Source organism: Ascaphus truei, chromosome 1 (assembly GCF_040206685.1).
Source record: "Ascaphus truei isolate aAscTru1 chromosome 1, aAscTru1.hap1, whole genome shotgun sequence".
NCBI classification, from domain to species: Eukaryota; Metazoa; Chordata; class Amphibia; order Anura; family Ascaphidae; genus Ascaphus; species Ascaphus truei.
In genome coordinates, this window is record NC_134483.1 from 363,536,648 (window position 1) to 363,554,787 (window position 18,140).

An 18,140-nucleotide genomic window follows, 5' to 3' on the forward strand; every position below is an offset into this window, starting at 1 on the left:
TTTGCATTATTTGTCACATTTTTTTTCTCATTGAAGCATGCGTTAATCAGGATTGCCACGACTCCGGGTTTCACCGCGGGTTTTGGCAACGTATCTCCGAGCTACGGGTTTACCTAGTAAACCTATAGTGGCAACCCTGTGCGGGAGGGCGTGCGGGTGGCAACGGCAACATCTCCCCCTGCAACTATTGGCAATATGGCTGTGCAGACCAAATGGTGCAGCGTTGCCATGCCAATGGGAATGCCACATGACATAACAGCATCACATGATGTCCGTTACAATGACAATGAGACACTATGTGATGTCACAACGTCATGCGGCGCCACGTTGTTATGGCAACTTGATGCCGCGTGACGTTATGTAGTGTCCTGTTGTCATGGCAACATAGCATTATTTGACGCCGAGCAACCATTTTGAAGAGAGTTGCAGGGGGAAGATGCCGGGAGGATGCCAGACGTAAGTGCAATATTAAAAAAAAAAAAAAAAAAATCTCCAGTTTGGCCTTCAGTCGAAGGTGGCAACCCTGGCGTTTATGGGTGTAACAGCATATGCTATATCTGTACAGTTTTGTCAGTGACAGGAATAGCAATCACTTTTCACAAAGCATCAAGGGGTGAACTAATCACTAACAATTTAGCCTAATATTTACTAAGCAGTGCTATTCCCTTAAACCAGGGGTGCACAAATTTTTCTCCCTGTACCCCCCTGAATGTGCCCACCCTGCTCGTGCACACCCCCCCTTACCTTGGCTCCAGTGTCAAATAACGCTGCTTGGTCATGTGACATCGCATTGCCGCAGCGTAATTTGATGGCGGGTTGCCATGACGACGCATCACTGGAAGCCAAGGTAAGTGAATAACAGAGACCTTGTGCGGTCCCCCGGCATTTAATTTAAATGCCTTCAGGAAGAACGTGGAACCTCTGTAACCGCCCCCCCCCCCCCCCTGGAAAATCTGGCACCCCCCTGCGCACCCCTGCCTTTAAACACATACTCACTTAAATATGTGGCAAGCTGTTTTCCAGTGTCGGAAGTTGTCTCGTGGATAGCACTACTTGGTAAACATGAGCCTAAATCTTTAAAGCACATGATGTTTGTAGCTGACAAATCGTGTTTGTCTGCAAAGTAGGATTGCCCCTTTAAGTAACTGTAATATTGCTGTGCATTTTTAAGTAGAAATGAAAATAACAAAAACAACTGTGTCTCGGATAATAGAATTTACACAACCGTCTTTATTTGATTACTCAGTCAGCACAAGATTTATAACTTGAGCTGACAATTCTCTCATATTACAGAGTTAGATTGTGATTTACATTTCATTATTTCAACTTCACATCTATCTTTCAAAGCCTTATGTGATCATTGTACCAAGTAGCACACCAGTTCACACAGCACATATCATATTAAAACAACAAACCCAATAGCAGGATGCCTCAGACGTATGTCATATTGAATATACAGCTCCACAAAGTGACTTCTTAGAATCGTTTGCAATCATTTGTAGGTGTCAGCTCTATACGCTTTAGTGCTCAATTTGTAAAAAATGAATAACAGAAGTACTCTCTGAAGTTACAACCCACCAGGGGACCAATGTACAGATTTAGGATGGAGATACTCATTGGACCTGGTATTATTTATTTATTTTTTGCATTTCAATTATATGGAAAATTAGAATTTATTGGGGAATAAAAAGGAAAACCCACACAACCAGGTAATCTGGAAGTGTTTTTCCTTCCTACTTGTGTATTTGTCATTTTCTACTTCATTAGCAAAAATAATGATCATTAAAATAATGTAGCTGATAATAAGCATTAAAAAAACGTGGGTAATTAGTGATGTAATGTAATGGAACTGACTGGGTTTATGGACACACTGGTAGTAAGATAAATTTAGTGCTGGCATATCCTCTGTCTACTTAATTAATATAGATATGTCTGTTGAAATAAATACAAACACCCAGACACACACATATAATTGTATTTATTTATAATTATATAATTTAATGAAAAGTTCAGGATGGTCTAATTATCTGCACCAGAGAAAATGAATGCAAATGTAATGTGTGTTTATTGACCCATAACACACAGGAGCCTGATGACATACAACACACACACACACACACACACACACACACACACACACACACACACACACACACACACACACACACACACACACACACACACACACACACACACACACACACGTGGGAATTGTGCCCATGAATACATTTTATATAATACACATGCGGGAATCTAACCCATGGCCTTTTATATGCAATTCTCTAGCTGCTACACCACATGGTTGGTGTGATGAATCTGACTCTATAAAGAAACTTATGATTTCCCTGGACTGTACTGTGCAGGGCATACACCTGTGGTGTAGCAGCTAGAGAATCACTACTAGCATAGGAAGTGTCATGGGTTCGATTCCTGCATGGTAGGGTAAATTATAAATTAAAATAATAATTTATAAATGTGTTTTAATTTCGCGATCACTCTTATATCTCCATCCCAGTTATAACTCAGTCTCATTATGTGGTCCCCGAGCACTGCATTATAACGGGGTTCAGCTGTACTGAGTGTGCAGCCATTTCATAAATGGATACACACTGTGTTCAGAAAAAATGGTACCCCTTTTATTTTCATCATATCTTGCAGGCATATCACTCAATTGTCATGAAAATGTGAGCAATTATAGGTCTGTCACAGTAGATTATTCCAGTTCACAGTTATTTGATAATCTAATAAATATTCTTTGGAATTGGTGACAGCATGATGACCTCATAGTTACAAAACGCTTACATAAAATGTTTCTTGATATAGTAACAGACACACTGACATACTGTAGTAACAGAAACCCACTGACACACTGTAGTAACAGAAACACACTGACATATTGCAGTAACAGAAACACACTGACATACTGCAGTAAAAGAGACACACTGACATACTGCAGTAAAAGAGACACACTGCATACTGCAGTAAAAGAGACACACTGACATACTGTAGTAACAGAAACCCACTGACATACTGCAGTAAAAGAGACACACTGACATACTGCAGTAAAAGAGACACACTGACATACTGTAGTAACAGAAACCCACTGACATACTGCAGTAACAAATACACACTGACATACTGTAGTAACACAAATACACTGACATACTGTAGTAACAAAGACACACTGACATACTGTAGTAATAGAAACACACTGACATACTGTACTGTAGTAACAGAGAGAGACTGACGTATGTAGTGGCAGACTGACAAAGATGAAAAAGGCGTTTTTACCCCTATTAACAATGGTTAAATAACATAGAAAATGCATGCATTGAAGAGATAACCCATGTGTTACCATTGTTATCAATGGAGCTGTGTTATATCTTGTGTTAAATATGGCAGTAGTGTTAATGCAACATCTGCTACAGCTGTATTGACAGGGATAGAGATTTTACACCAGCACAGCACAGCCTTGATTGTTTCCATTGTGGTCTGCCCTTGTACTTTGTCCTTTATAATTTCTCTTGACCAATTACTGTAGGTGTGAAACAAAGTGCATTATGTATCAAAGGCTACTTGCTGGAAAAAAAAGGTGCAATACCAGCTAAAAATAGCAACTACTATTTTTATTTAAAAAGTAGAATATATTTTATTACTCCCCATGGTGCTATTTTCTCCCCTACTATTGCACTAGATTTTCTCCAAGGGACCTTTGATTCATAAGCCTCATAAATACACATAAAACAGAAATAGTTAGAAATGCATAATTGCAATAAAGCCTGCATACTGTACATGTAAAAGAGAAAAATAAGTTTACAATGTGCACAGGTAAATTAACTAAAGGGAATATCATGCTAATCTATTATACGTGTACATGCAGTCATTTGGGTGATTATTTCTAGTGCTTTATTGGTGAGTGTTAATACATGGCACTTGTCATTATGGACTTTTTATATATTTAATTAACCCACCCTGCCTTCTTTAAACAAATAATAGAAATCATCGTCAAAATATCATGTTATGAAAATTCGGCCTTTTAGCTTCCATAATATCCTAATTAACTGTTTATTTCAGTATGTTATATGGATAGATTACACTGCCCCCCAATGATTTAGTGCATGATTTTTAGGTACAGTAGATTGTAAGGTGAGTAAATACAGCTGTTTATTGCTCAGTTTTACAGAAATCTGCATTACTACTGTATTCAGGACACAGAATGGACACACTAAGCTCTTGAGGAAAAACAAGCTTTAATATGCGACTGTTCTTGTTTTAAAGCAGCAATCCTCCAACTAAGCAGAACCCCACTATTTATGTTTCTGGATAACCTCCTCTTCCCCCCACCCAAAGATACGGGAAGGGATTAAATAAGAAAAAACACCTATAGTGTATCAAAACACTATATATCAATAGTTTTCAGTGGTGGAATCAATTCCATTAAAAATTGACTCTAAGTAGTGCCTCCTGAATTGTTCATATTTCTACATAATGTCTGTCCATAATCATATCCCGCCTTTTCAATAACCTTTACTTTTCTTCTCGTTTTGTAATGTACTGTCTCTCCAAAGTCATGTCTAATGTTAAGGTGTTACATTAAAGTTTTATTTAACTTATCCATTTATTAATAGGCCTGTCTAAAAGCAACACCTCCTTCACTGGAAGGCCACAAGGTAAGAGGCCTTCCCATGTGACCAGCCCATGATAACATTTTTGCCTGAGACTCGCTCATTAGAACCTATCCCTTAGACTCCCTTGTGTACTAGTGGAAGGAGGCGGCAGGACTGGCTGGCTATCCTGCACCAACCTTAGTGCAGGTGCTTTCTTTTTTATCAGGAATATAATAGCACATTCACAAGATCCTATCAAATAGAAGCAGTTATCAGCAGAATACGAAAGTGTGGTTTTTAGGAAGGGCTTCCCTATTACATAAAGTGTAACCAATGTTGCAAACAGTAAGTTTGCAATCACGGGTCATCCCATTCACATCCAAATGACATTTACCCAATATTACGTATGTACAAAAGTTCTTCAAAATTACTTGATAAAAGTGGAATTCCTCTAACCAAATATGACCAATCTCTCATCTTGTCTCTCAACTAACACTATTATCCACAGTATTACCCCCATTTTCATCACACTCACCTTCTTACACGCATGAATGATCTCTGTAGATTTCAAATGGATCACCATCTTAACAAGCAGCATGGCTGCTACCGAACATTCCTCACTTGCCCACTTAGACTTTAATTGTATCACCCTCTTCAGATAACAACACAATCTCCATCACAAATAAATTAAAAATGCACACTTTAGATGCTCTCTGGCTTTCAATTACGGTTGAAATTTCGGTTATCAGCAGTACGAGCAGGTTAACAATGATGGAGATTAATTATGACCGCCGTAAAAACTCAACAATTTAACTAAAATTTAACTAAAACTGCTTCATAAGCTTTCTACTGCTTTAATGTGCATACAGAATGGAAATAAACAATAAAGTAATTGTCACACATCACATACAGCATTGCAAATGCTGCCTAGTACCATCATGTCATTTATCATGTCATTTAATACATATTTTGTCAAAATAAGTAGCACAATATAAGGAGAATCGTATGATTATTTAGTAGAATGAGAACATTATGCAAGGCAATGGAAATAAAAAAGACATTGTAACAGATTGCAGTTATTATGCTTCAAAGTAAATTATTTTCAATATTATTTAATCTATTCAAGATGTCTGTGCATGAATACAAAATAGTCATTTGTATTTTAGTAGCTTTAAATGTCCTATGAGTAAAGAATATATGTGGAAAACAAAGACAGAAATGTAACTGTGTGACACACAGGCAAATAAGCACAGCATAATGTTTTCAAATTGAGTCTGAAAGTAACCAAGCCACTAAGAGTTATTCACAATTTGATCAGCATTTCTATCATTTTACCGTCCCAGGGGGAATAAGAATAGATCTAAAAGGAAATCTGCATGAAATGACTTTGTAAGAAAGTCATGATTAAAATACTGGAACTTTAACTGCAAGCCATGGCATTTGAATCTGACTTCATGAATAGCCTACAATAAAGAAAAAACAAAACACTAAGGATAGCGAAGCTGCTGGAAAAACTGTTTTGCAAGTACAGCGAAGAGATATAATATAATCCTCACTTCTACTGCAGGTTAAACAGTAGAGTAACATCATATCCTTTGTCACTTCACACATACTGTACGGTATGACCATATTAAAGAATCACTTTGACCTGAGACCCAAAATGCATTGCTGATGTCTCTTCTTACAATATATTGTTCTCTTTTTTACACCTTTTGTCATGTTTTTTGTTTGTTATCACTGTTGCTCTTTGAAATAGGGATCAAACATGGCGGGGCAGAGGGGTGGAGGAGGAACACTAAAAAGTTTCTAATGTTCATTAACATGGATCTGGAGAAGGAGGAACGTCATTGTCACCCTTTGTGTGATCAGAAGTAAGTAATTATAAAGTTGCTTTGTATTATATCATTCAATACTTTGTAGAGCATTGTATTGTATTTAGATTGCAACCTTGAGTAAGGCACTTTATCTCTGCAAGCACCAATATTCGACTGACAGCTCTTCTGGGGAGAGATTCATTGTGGCTACAAAGTACTATGTGCAATTCTAGCACTAAATAACAATATAAAATATCAATATCATATGAATATGTTGAGTTGGACAACTAAGTTTACCCTCACACTTGTTTCGGTGAATTATTTGCACTGTGCTTCATCCAGACACAATGTGGACAGCTGTATCATCTACGGTAGCCAATTTTGAAAAACCCCACAGTTTTTTTTTGCAGATTAAGATAATTGGCAAGATGAAAAAATATCCACATTAGACAAGAACAACTGCAAGCTATCCTCTCTCTGAAAAAAAAAATAATAATAATAATTATATATATATATATATATATATATATATATATATATATATATATATATATATATATATATATATATATATAATGTTTACAATAAAACGTTTACAATAAAGTATTGACTAAGAATCCTTCTTGAAATATTTTCAACAAAAATATGGATTTTGCTTTGGTCTTATAATTACAATTATCATTAAGAATCAAGGAATTAAAAAAAAAATACCATATGATTTTGAGCAGTCAATAACCATAACACTTGTGGTTGAAGCAGCACTACGGGCTGCATTGCATAATTTAAGCTCTGGGGACCCCCTGCTTCCAGAGATACTTAGCTCCATAGGGGATCCCAGCAGCCAGGGTACTTGTGTACCTAACGGCAAATTTAAATGTACCGTGTCACGTGGGCCAATAGGAAGCCGTGACGTCATCGGTTGTGGCCATGGGCAGATTGCTTGCCCCGGCGGCGTACAACATGCCAACAGCACTGGCTCACAGTATGCCTGCGGATATGCTGTGGGCCAGTGCTGCACTATACATAGTGGTTGCAGAGGCGCTGCACTCTTCCACACAGCAATTAAACTGATTTTCGGTGGAGAGAGCAGGGCCTCTGCCAACTTACCTTTTCAGGAGTGGCCCTCTGCCATCATGACACCGCCTTGTCATGGCAATGTGATATAACACGGTGACACGTTGCCATGACACCGTGCAGTCACGCAATGTCACATGATACAGCTGGAAGAGGGCCAACAGGTAAGTGAAATGTCACGGGCCACATTTCACCTTCAATCTGTCCCTGGTTACGGCTTCCTATCGACCAGCGTGACCAGGACATTTAAACTGCACAGGGATACCTGCACCCCCAACAGAGGTAAGTCTCTCTGGAAGCAGGAGGTCTGAAATGAACATAGTTCAGCTCCGGAGACCCCCTGCTTCAATCCTATAATATATATATACAGTATATATATATATATATATATATATATATATATATATATATATATATATATATATATATATATATATATATATACAGTATATATATATATATATATATATATATATATATATATATATATATATATTTTTTTAACGCAATTCAGCCTGTAGTGCTGCTTTAAGTACCTGTTGTGGAAAAAAGAAGATTCTGATTTATCTCTGGATGAAGTACATATGGCATTCTGTGAAAAAGGAAAATAAACCAATTCCCAAACACCAGCTTCTTAGTGTCTAGTTGGTAAAGTTTATATTTTTTTATTTACTTTTGTGGCCCATGAATGTCTAGTAGCATAATTTGGGATTTCAGCTGGAATGTGTTCCTTGGGTCTCTCAGGGACCATGCTGGAAATCTAAAACAGTGATGGGAAACCTTTTGTGATCATATATTTTCATAGCAAGAGAAAAGGCAGAATATCTGAATCTTGCTCTAGTTTAGAGAAAACAAAAGGCAATATCTTATTAACACAAACTCTATTTTAAGCATGCTTAAGCCTTTAGCATAAAGAGAAGAACTGAAATTGCATTCTATGCAACACCATAGTCTCTCATTTTACATCTATCTTATTATTTTCCACTGAGTTCAGATACTTTCATACTTGAATAATAAGCTCATAAAAATGGCTGATGGGCTGCAGAATGTTATTTTTTTTTGCTGTCCGGAAAAAAATTACATAAATCAAATAGTGAACAACTGCCACTTTACAGCTAAATGCCATTATAAATAACTGTTTGTATGTTCTTATCATTTATTTTCTGCCTGTCAACCGCTGATAAAGATTCAGTCCCTAAAATCACTGTAATTTCCTCTTTGCTGTCAGAAAAAAAGATTTAATATGATGATAAAAAATAGATGAAAAAATGTGTTTTCTATTTTAAGTATTGTAGGGGTGCATACAGTATAATGGTTTTAAAACCAATTATTTTTTTCAATAACGCCATCAATTTTTCATGGAGCATTATGACTAAGACTAGCCTAAGTGTTAAATGTGTAACAGTTTGTGGAGAGATTAAATGTCAAATGCGTCTAAAATATGAAGATACAAACATGAATTTTTGGGGCTTCATCCATGAGACCATAAAACACATCAAATCTTCTTTTTGAACAATGATTGTACATATTATCACTGCCAAATATCCTATTAAGAAGCTCTTTCTTAACCCTTTGGCTTTTCCTTGGCAGGTAAAATACTGTACATTGCTTTGCATGCCCCTTTAGTCTCTGCTTCAACTTCTGGGCTTCTGTTAGAGCCCTGGCATTTTTATAGGGGGCCAGGGCTGTTCCAGAAGACTTGGAATGACAGATTGCTTGCTGCACCATGTGATTGCCGCCATTAGTTATGACATCGCTGATTTGGATAACCATGCAAGGTTATCTATGATGTTATAACTCAAAGGGGGAAATCACATGGTGCAACAAGCAATATGATTGGTTGCTGTACATGTCATACTGCGTCTACAAGTTACAACTACAAGTCTTCTGTGACAGCTCTAGCCCCACTATAAAAGTGGAGGGCTCTCGCAGAAGACCGGAGGTTGGAGCAGAGGCCACATCCGGTGGCCGAAGAAATAAAAGAGAAGATGTCAAGACGAACAGATGCAGAATGAAGAAAAGTAGAAGAAAAGAAGATTTAACAAGTAATACTGATTTATGAAGACACTATAATCAACTAAGGATTAAGGGCGTCGGTCAAGATGAGGATCCCTTGTCACCAGGCCATGGATGGCCGCAGATAACAAATAGAACATTAGGGCCGGATTCATTTGGCTATGTCATTTTTCTTACTTTTTTTGGTTTACTTTAGCCATCGGGTGTGTGGATTAATTGTATTTTTACTGGTTTTGTCTTAGCAATATAGAAAGTCAAAGTGAAGACACTGGAGTAGGCAAAAAAAAAATTGTAGAGGGAGGTTTATGTTTGTTTACGTTTGATGGAAAGACTTATGGGGGTAGGTGCCCCGGGAAGGGAGGTTAGGCCACCCGGGGGATTCAGAGAGGATGTTAAAAACTTGTTATGTTACTTTGATATGTTATATCGGTTGTACACTGGCGACACACTTTATTCGAGCTCGGCTAGTCCCACGAATTCGGGTATACCCGGGTGTATTGAGGTTTGTGACTGTTTTCAGCCCGAGTGCATTGGGTTATTTTCCAGGCAGGGATTGAAGCATTTTATTCCCGCTGGCTGCAATACTGCACAGTATATATATATATATATACTGCATTACAATTCATGAATTTATGCCATCTGGTAGACACGCGAAGCATTGCAGCCTATTAAATCCTAATCATTATCATTTAACAGATCAGCCGCCCGTCAGCCAGGCATGAACCCAGGCTGGGAAGGCAAACGCAACGGGGCTTGTCAGAGGTGAGGAGCGGCGCATTCCAGGTATCTGCCAGGTACATACTGGGTATTTGCTCGAATAAAGTGTGTCGGTGCAGTACCTGTAGGCCATGCAATGGGTAGTAAGGTAGCTAGGGTGTTTGTATTAACCCCTTGGTTACCTTAGTGACCCTGAAGGCATGCATAATAAATGCCTTCATGCTACTATGGCTTCAAAGGGGTTAATAAAAGGCCGTTTAAAGGCAGATGCCAGGTATATATTCCATTGCAATATACTGTATACCATCTTCCTTAGAATATGGATACCACAGGCCAGCGTTACTGCCAGCTAACGCCGAGGTGTCTTATCCTGTCGTTGGCTACCACTGCGTTAGCCATATGCAAATGAGGGCTATAACGGGCGTTATTTTTGCACGTCTATAGTTTTGTGGATACCTGTTAAAGTCATGGAAGCTAACATCCATTACCTATTTAGGTAACATCATGTTATTTGTCCTGATTTAGCGGAGCTCTGTGGATCTGTCCCTTAGTGTTCTATAATGCAGCTCCTATTTCTTCTCAGAAACACCAGCTTCTGAAAGAAATGTTGCTATAAATTGAGTAGCAACATGTGTAGCACGTTTTTTATATTGTTAGGACTAGGAAGCAACAAAAATCCAATGTTGTGAAGGATTATTTTATAATAGTGAACATAGCTCCAAAGCCTACTTTAGCAGAGTCATTCTTCCACATTTATCATCTCAAGTTCAAAACCTGTGAATTTCTGGGCATGTTCCAGCAGACGAGAGTTATGTGGACAACCAAAAAGGCTTGAGAACTAAATATGAATAATGTGACACTTATTGAAGTAATTTTTAATCTTTGGATGCCTGGAAACTATATTAGAGTTCTTAAACTGCCCCCACATCAGAACACATATTATTAAAAATGTGAGAAACTTATAGCAAACACATTTAGGAAGGTTGTGACTTGTACAGAAAATGAATTACTTTAGGGTGTTCAGAAAATGAGATGACAGTCATCACTCATACAGTACCACTGAAAGTAATTGTGCCTTTTTACCCTCAATGTTAGTGATTTGCTTTACATGTGAAAAAAATAATCCAGAGTACACCATGCTTTAAATAACTATATACTATAGTTGAATGACATTAGATATTCCCCATCACAGAACAGCACTGAGACAGCTTTACTTTGGTTCTGAGATTTTTTTTATTATTACAATAAGCAGAAGACACCATATGATGTGCCAATACAATATGCATTCCTGATAGAGGTGTTTATTAAAGCATCAGCCTCTGAGACTTATATTTGCATAATTAGAGGCCAGCAGCATAAATAACAATTAATTTTAGTAAATATATCGTTTTATTTTTTATGTAATGTTAACACAATTTTAACAAAACCTGCAATGCCACATACACGGTTTATAGCTGTATCATATGCATTTTTACAACAGTCAAAGGTTTTGCATTCAGTAGGTAATGTACAATCTCAAGTGTTTTAAATGCCATTTTAGCACAATAGGGTATGGGAATATTACTAAACACAGTTTATAAATAATAATCATTGAAGATTTATCCCTGCTGTTCATTGCATCCATCTGGCATTAGTTAGACATAGGTGCTGTGGGCTAATTAAAAGTTAATGAAATCTAAATAATATGCTGGTCCCAATACATTAGCTAAGGAGCAGTAACTGCATAACAGCTGCTGCAATCTGACAAAACCACAACTGTCAGCACCTAAAGCAATGGCTGTAATCTGGTTTTGGAAAAGTGAGTAAAGTAATAATGACATTTATGTAAAATTTATACCCGGATTGCAACTCATTTTCATGCAGATGCAAAAAGTTGAAGGTGACATAGTTCTTGCTTTAAAAAGGGCTCTTACAGGCCAAACTCAAACCACTTTGGGGGTTATTCATTAACTCCCATTGGCTTAAATCTGACTTAATATCCACTTTTATGTGATAGCATGTACATGGAAATAAACATATGGAAACCATTTAAGTCACTACTTTGATCTTTTAGAGTGTAAAAATATTGTTACTAAGCTTCACTTCTCTACCTTGCTATCATAATCTAAATGAAGCTGTTTTCATATGCATTAATGTTCTCCTAAGTTTGGGTAACCAAACGTTTGTTTTATATTTGTAATTTATTTTGTAATTAATATATCCGTTGGAAAAAACTAAGATATTTGACATGTGCTTACGCCTACTAATCATATATAATACTCCTCATTTTATAACACACCAAGAGGCATTAGGAGACAGTAGGAGCAGGTAGATATCACAGCCCAGGTTTACCAAGCGAAGCCTTTCCATAAGATACCTTCCGCCTCCGAAAGACAACGTATGGCCTATTAAAGGGTCAGAAGGTGTCTTATGGAATAGCACTGGTTAGTACATATGGCCCATTATATATTTCAAACAGTTTATATTTTACTATATAATAGTTGTTGTCTAATGTTGGCTAATTTAAAGAGGCAATCCAAGCGGGCAATTTTTTTTTTGCGATTTTGTGTTTTTATATTAACATAGGATTGAAAGTGGGGTTCTCCAGAGCTGAATCTCATTAATTTCAGCTCCGAGGACCCCCTGCTTCAGGAGATACAGACCTCCATAGGGGGTGCCGGTCGCCACTCTGCTCGGCTAGCAGAGATCACGCAATGGCCACTTTTCAAAACTCTAGTGCCCTGCAGGCCAATAGGGGGCTGTGACGTAATCCAGCACGGCTTCCTATTCTGACGCGGGAACTTTAAACTTGCAGTAGATATTGGCAGCCCCTTCTGCGATAAGTATTTCTAGAAGCAGGGGTTCCCCAGAGCATAATTAATGGGGTTCGGCTCCAGAGACCCCTGCTTCGATCCTACACTATATGCCACGTTTGATTAATTTATTGAAAATGAATTAACTAAGCTGCCGATCGATTAGTTCTCCTGTTATCTATAGCACTGTTTCCCCCACCCTCCAGATGCCCTATATATCAGCCCGCAAGGTGACTTAAGAATCAGCAATAGCTCACCCTGTGGATCAGCGTAGGCTGCAGTTCCTCGGACACTACACCTAGCCTCCCTCTCATTGCAGTACTTGCTCTGGAAGCGTATTTCATACCTTCCCGGTTTGCATCACTGAAAACCTGTCCTGTTGCCGCAGCTCTCAGCAGTGCCTCCAAATGTAACGCTGTTTCCCTGATCCTCTGGTGTAGGTTGGTGCATACCTGCTGCCTCACAGTAGATCTGAGTCTCCGCCGATGTTGTTGGGGATAACAGGACTGGCTTCTGGGGTATATAAACGGTTACTTCTCCCCCCAGAAAGATCACGCTCTAGGCCGGAGGTATATTCAACTAGATCTGATTTATTATCCTTCTGCTCCCACAGTAACAAATGGGCCTCTGCCCAATGCAGTTTACTGTAGGTCACCAATGCCAGGATGATCCCTGGACCTACACAACGGGTCAAGGGCCCCGCAGCAGTCCTTGCTCTTCCTGCCCCTCTAGCAGGGACAGGGGAAGGCCATTTTTCAGGATATCCTGTGTGACATCTGTCTCTCTCAACAGTAGAGACACTACTACATTGGGTAGTGCAACTCCTTAAGTACAGTAAGGGGAAGGTAGCAGGTATGAACCCAGGATTTGGCAGAACACAGTCCAAGTCCCACCTTCTCCCTTGTCACTCTAAGAAGCTGCCTGTGTGGGGAAACCTCATAATTGGTCCCGACACTGCCGGCTCTTACCAGGGCTTGCATGCCAGGGGGGCAGACTAGTAGACAAGCCAGTCATTGCTACATATCGATCAACAAAGATCCTGTTTCCCATGGTTCTCTAAATGGTCACTTTTTAGTTTCAATCAATCCTTCAGTCAGTATAACTCATCAGCTACAATGTATTCTTATATTACTAGGGTAACATTATCTATTGTTACAGTCAAGAGCTCAAACTGCCTGGAATATTGGCAACAAATGATCACAAACAGGAAAGTGTTACAAAGATCTTGCACTGCTGGGCATGTGCTAAAACCTGCTATAGAAAGGATGCTCAGTATTTTAAAATGCATTAAAAATGACATTAAGAGATTAATTTAAAAAAAATTGACTGAAAAAAAAATGTAGTAAGCATTATTTAATAATACAGAACTGATTTATTTAAAAATAATACACATGTACAAAATTGCATGAATTGTTTCTTTAAGGTATACTTTTATTTGAACAGTTGTCTATGGTCTTCAGAACTTAGATTTTTATTGTCCATCCCTTCTAACTTCCACCTGCAGTGGCCAAATAAGAACTGCACAGCACAGTCAGGCCTACACAGTGTTAGGTAGGTGGACACCCTAGTCCTGGGCCCCGGCTTTTAGTATGAGAAATCTTATTGGTGCGTTATTATTGGTTCGTACATGCCCTCTCAATTTTCCTCTTCTCTAAGAATTATACCTGGGAGGTTGGCCTCCAGTAAGGAAGGACCCCAAGGAGGACAGGAGCTAGCCGGCTAAAAGCACATGGAGGCATGACTAGAAAGAGAGCCGCAGCTGAGGAGAGCTAGGGCCCTGCAAAAAATGTGGCTCCTTTGAAGCTTGACCTGATTAATCAAAAAAATTGGCAATTTTTATTTTTTTTAACTTTATATTCTGATGGATTGAATAAAGAATATATTTCTTAATTGAGGAGGATTGCTGTGGACATCCATTTCTTTTCGTGTGACTCCCATGACAAGATAAGTGACTTTAATTCTGTTTGTATTTACTCGGGGTGTCTACCACTGTAAAACAAAATGTGTTTGTACATATATTCAATTGAAAAAAACGTTATTGAAGTGTAGTTAGGGTTTGTAAGCAAACCCTTCAAAGGTCTCTCAGGAGCGAATTGCCTGATGTATAGAGGGAGCAGTGCAAGGAGACTCTGAGTGAGCAGCAGAGGATGTGCAGTGCGGACAGATCTATCAGACGTCAGGTCTGGGGGATCTGTAGTCTGAAGCCGCTGGGTGAAGAGAGAGATCTGAGTGTGGAGGCTTCAGATTAGCCCAGTAGCTAGAGGGGTAGTGGGTAGTAGTGTGCCCATTGATTGCCAATATTGCTATCTATGCCCCTGTTGAGGGCATAGGTAACCAGTGATAATCAATGGATACAATGGCTACTGTATTTTGTTTATATTATTGTATTTTGTATTGTATTATATTTTATTGCACTGTATTGTATATTTGAATTCGCAAAAGTGCTATTTACCATTTTTGGCTAATAGCATTTTTGCCAATTCCTGTGTGGTGTTTTTCGTGGTAGAGGAGATGGGTGCAGCTTGTAGTTGCCCCAGTGTGGGTGGTTAGGCCTCCCGGGAGGGGTTGTAACCGCTAGGTTAAAGAAGGGGTTAACCGCTCCCGATAGGCCTAACCACCCACCCCGGGGCAACTACAAGCTTCACCCACCCCCTCTACCACTAAAATAGCAGTTCCTGCTATTTAACCAATTCTTTACTTTAGCGGTTAGTCACTAAGGTAATGAAGCTGGGCTAGAAATTAATTTTTATTACCACTGAATGAAGCCGAGGGTCCCCATAGCTGAAATGAATTATTAAATTATTAAATGAATTCAATCCTATTTAATAAAAATAAAATAAATGCCATCTGATGCAAATCGCGATTCCGATCTCGCCACCCTTTATGTAGCAAGAAGAAAATGTGAGTGTTTAACAGCGATTTGCATATTGGAGCTTTATGAATAGCAGTTGCTGGCAAAAAATGCGCGTTTGGGCATTTTTTCAGCTACTGCACGGCTTGTAATAGCAGTAGTGCTAACGCTTGGTAAAAAAGCAATTTTCAAGCAATTTTGCCATGTTATTCAAGCTTTCTGGAAAGCTACACATGCAAAATCGCTTGAAAACTGCACTTAACCAGTGTTAAGTCACTTATCGAAGTTTAGTGAAAAGGGACCTAAGTCTTCACCTTTATTATTATATGCATGAGCTTATTATTATATTAGTTTTTCTAACAGTTAAAACACTCACATTAGACAGGGGGGAAAATGCTACTGAAAAGTATCAGTGAACTTTCTGAAAACAATACTTCTATGCACATTTACAATTTTCTCTCATCTTTCCTTCTCTTGCTTTATGTACATTCCATCCACTATTTAGTTGTGATGCATTCAATGTTGAATCATCAAAGCAATAAACACCAATTTCTAAAAGACCATTGAAAAATGAGATATTACTACAATTACCTTCCGAAAAAATAATCTTGTAATGCTTCATCTTGACATTAAAGGAGCTATTTACATCGTTTTCAAGGATATGACTGTTGGCTTTTTATTGAGCTTTTAAAGTAGAGTATGTTGTGTAAATGTAAACCTAACAGAGTACTGCAGTGTTTTTTTTTATATTGTGCGTATTATACCACATTTACATTGATAATAATGTTTTTATCTTATCAGTGAAATGTCTGAATAAGTGTCCACTTTCTTCTCGCGAAGTCTGACCATACAAGACGGTTAAGTATCTGTCCAACACATTATCAAAGATAACATGCACTTGCTTATTTACTATATTTCACTATTTTACTGAAACACGCTGCACAACTCTTTTACTTAAATTGTAAGCAGAAGCTCCCCCTGCCTTATGTTATCATTTACCTGTTACATTTATCCCCATTGTTTGTCATTTATGAACCTGGTATTGTCTTTTTGTAAAGCATTGCGTACATTGTTGGTGCTATATAAGCAAACATTAAACATACAATACATAAATAAAGGAACACTACCACTTTCTGAAGGGAAAAAAAAGGATGTTCACAGTGCTCCCCAAAGTAATAATGTGAAGTATTGTAAACATCCATGTGTTGTATCTGTATACACTTTTTTTTAGTCCTCTACATGCTGAAATAAAATCTATTTCATTGTTTAAATATTGCTCTTCTGCCGTTAGCTATCTTTCCCTTTACCTACTGTAACTCCAATCCCATGCAGCTACATAGTGAGACACATCAGTAACTCTATGCTCATTCTCCATTTGAAACTCTCTAATGCATTGGTGGGTAACAATAGCTGGACATCCTTGCATTTCGCTTCCACTCCCCCCCCCCCCACCCCCTCAGTGCAGAAGGAGTGGAAATGTTGCTGGTGTGAACGTAACTTCTTCCCGCTCCCTTAGCTGCCTAATGACAGTGTTAATCAATAGTTCCCAGTGAAGGGAGAGGAGTGGAACAGCATTCATCAGTGTGTCGGCATTAAGAAGCTGAATAGATGGGGCGGGGAGAAGCTCTTACCCACGGACACAAGGTCTCTTAGGCTACACTTATAGTCCCGGCAACGGCGATGGTGACGTCAGGCTGCGGTTGCTGGAAAAATCAAATTGAGATAATTTCCAGTGATCGCGACTAAGCCGTTGCTCTGTCGCACCGTGCTTACTATAAGTGCACGCGACGGCGGCAATGCATTTGTTTTGACGTGACGTTGCATCGCTGTCGTCGTCGTCACTCTAAGCGCAGCCTTATGCCTGTGCACCACATATATGCTGCTCTTAAGGCAGCGGTGCACAAAGTAGGAGGCGCGCCCCCTTGGGGGGTGCCAGATTATTTAGGGGGGGGGGCGCGGGCCAGAAGCCGTTGTGCACGAGCGGCAGCCAAGAAGCTTCATGCTGGATGCATCCCTGCTCTGCTCTTGCTGCGAGTGGCGGGGACTTCCCTGCTCTGATCTGTGCTTGCTGCTGTGCTTGCTGCTGTGCTTTCAGCTTGCCACGGGGGACCAGCATGTTTAGTATTTCCCCCCCCAGGTGAAAGTGTGACTGTGTTGTGTATGTTGTGATTGAATGTGTGTTGTGATTGAGTGTGTTGTGTCTGTGTTGGTTTTGATTATGTGTGGATGTTGTGATTCAGTGTGTGTGTGTTGTGTGTCTGTGTTGGTT

General features: G+C 38.9%; 1 protein-coding gene and 1 long non-coding RNA gene across 5 annotated transcripts in view; one reads left to right on the forward strand and one right to left on the reverse strand.

Moving 5' to 3' along the window:
- Nucleotides 1-18,140, reverse strand: part of CCSER1 (coiled-coil serine rich protein 1) — an 874,804-nt gene that overhangs the window by 458,427 nt on the left and 398,237 nt on the right. The window lies entirely within an intron of this gene.
- Nucleotides 1-18,140, forward strand: part of LOC142499954 (uncharacterized) — a 40,723-nt gene that overhangs the window by 5,003 nt on the left and 17,580 nt on the right. Inside the window, exon 2 of the long non-coding RNA XR_012802776.1 lies at nt 6,364-6,478. This is a non-coding gene — a long non-coding RNA (uncharacterized LOC142499954). The remainder of the gene's footprint in view (nt 1-6,363; nt 6,479-18,140) is intronic.